This window comes from Sinocyclocheilus anshuiensis, unplaced genomic scaffold (genome assembly GCF_001515605.1).
Source record: "Sinocyclocheilus anshuiensis isolate Anshui unplaced genomic scaffold, SAMN03320099.WGS_v1.1 scaffold1250, whole genome shotgun sequence".
Lineage (NCBI taxonomy): Eukaryota > Metazoa > Chordata > Actinopteri > Cypriniformes > Cyprinidae > Sinocyclocheilus > Sinocyclocheilus anshuiensis.
The window spans coordinates 567-3,034 of record NW_015555797.1 but is presented as its reverse complement, the minus strand read 5'-3'; positions in this window follow the sequence as shown (position 1 = coordinate 3,034).

Genomic DNA, 2,468 nt, shown 5'->3' with positions numbered 1-2,468 from the left:
GCCCCCTTATCACTTTACCACTGGACTGATAAGGGCCTGAGTTCGAAATTCTAATTGATCCTTTGTTTAGCTGTCTTCTGATGGAAATTATTACTAACCGATTTCTGGTTAACTTAGGATCACTTCAAATACTCACTAAATTCAATCAAGGAAATGAAACAACACACTACACAATTAAATGAGTGAGTTCAAAGGGGTATTAATATGAATTCAAGTAGGCAAATGGAAAAAATAAAGGTATAGATGCTGTAGATGTATGGCTTTCACAATAAATGAATTCAAAACAATAAAAGGAGAGAAATACAAATAAAATATACTCCAATAAATGGATTAATGCAACCTGTTGCCTGGCTTTTATACTTTTAAATGAACTAATCTCTTCCTCTCCAACAGTTCGCTTTCAACTAATATGCTCGAATTTATCCTCTTCCCTGTCTTACACTTAAAATTCTCTCAAGTTACCGTTTTTACCGTTTCACATAAAATGAATGACTTTCTATAGTTAGATTACAACACTTCAACCTAATTGTGTTCCTCGTGTTCCTCTGGACACAAACTTTAACAAACCTAACTTTAACAGTATTAATCAGCTCAGATTAGAAAATCACAGAGAAATACTATAGTAAGACCGGTCAGAGTAACAAATATGTGGATCCACACTCCTCTCACTCATACACACACACACACAAATCCCCTTAAAACCCACCCAGTTGCAGGCTTGATTCGGGGATAGCGATCGTTGTGGCCAGTAAACGAACAAAGGCCCCTTCGCTCAGTCGAGCAAACAAAATAAAGTCTGTGTTACCTCAATGATCCGATGTGATCAAATTGTTCATGTAGGGGCACGTTGATTCAGCTCTTCGGTTGAAACGCGACGTCCCACGATGCCAGAGGACCTGTTGAGCTCACGGTACTCACAGGGCTATCTGGTGGCGTCCTCCATCCATCTCGTGTCGATATACGTCAAACAATAAACTTTCAGTTCACTGTTACGCGAATGGATTTTCAAAAAATAAAGTCCCGAGTCTGAGGCTGATCACACGACATATGTTTAACTCACATAAAATAAACAGCGTACACTTCTCGAATCATACGAAATCGGATATTTATAATCTTTCTCACGTCTTTTCTTTCTAGCGGCACGAGTAGTACTCCTAGACCAACTGGAATATCGATAGAAACAATGAAAGATTTTGTGGCCTAAAATCCAGAGTTTCTCCGATCGATATTTATAATCTTTCTCACGTCTTTTCTTTCTAGCGGCACGAGTAGTACTCCTAGACCAACTGGAATATCGATAGAAACAATTAAAGATTTTATGGCCTAAAATCCCGAGTTTCTCCGATCGAAATCATGCGTCACTCTCTTCTCTCATTCCCTCTATAAAAGCACGAGTAGTACCTCTATGTTGACGAAATGCTGACTGTACTTAAGAAATTTTAGGTTTTATGGCCTAAAACCCTGTTTCTTGCATTCACTTCAAGATCGTTGCTGGAAACGTTTTGGATTTTATAGCCTAAAATCCTCGCTTATCCAGACGATATCCTGCTTCTCTTGCGTCTCTCTCTCTACTCCTTTCCAATCTTCCTCGCACTTTTTCTAAGTCCCGCCCCCTCTCCTTCCTGATTGGAGGAATTAACTTAGACACTCTAATTCACCCAAGGTGACAACAGCAACACACAAACTTGCTGTTAAGCACGTTCGATCAAGTGCATTACAACCAAACTCCCTGTGTAAGCGAGTCTCTTAAAGAAGCAATACACATTACCCAATACACGTACCTGCGCACAAACCAAAAAAAAATGTTTTCTAGTAACAGGGTTACACAAGCAACACAACTACAACAAATCAAATTGATAATGGATGTGTTAGATTTATAATGTGTGAATAATCAAGCATTGACAATAATCAGTTGTATTGGCAGCACAGAGGGGCCTCCACATAAAATTTTGCGTAGGGCCCCATAAAGGCCCTAAATACATACTTCATAATTTCTCTGTCATTTTTCATGTCCCATGACATGAGAGTGAGTAAATAAAGAAATTTTTCATTGTTGGATGACTGTTCCTTTAAAGACTTTCTTGGAGAAAGCTGAGAGTTAATATGGCGTGTGGGCGTCACAATCTGCTGCTACTGTGAAGGAGCGAGGAGCGAAGGAGCGAGGAGACGCAGGGGAACTCTTGGAACACAATTTTTATTAATCCATAGGAACACACACGTAGCTCAGGGGATAGACGAACAATACCGGACAGGAAACAAGGGGCAGACACTTTATATACAGAACTAACGAGGGACTAAACGAGGAACACCTGAAACCTATAAACATAATTAACACGAGGGAGAAACTAGGTCATGGGGAGAACATGGGGAAAAAACACAAGACACAGGACTGACATTACTCCCCCCTCCCCGAAGGCGCATCCACGCGCCACACAACATCCAATGGGGAGGGGGGGTGGGCGCTCTGG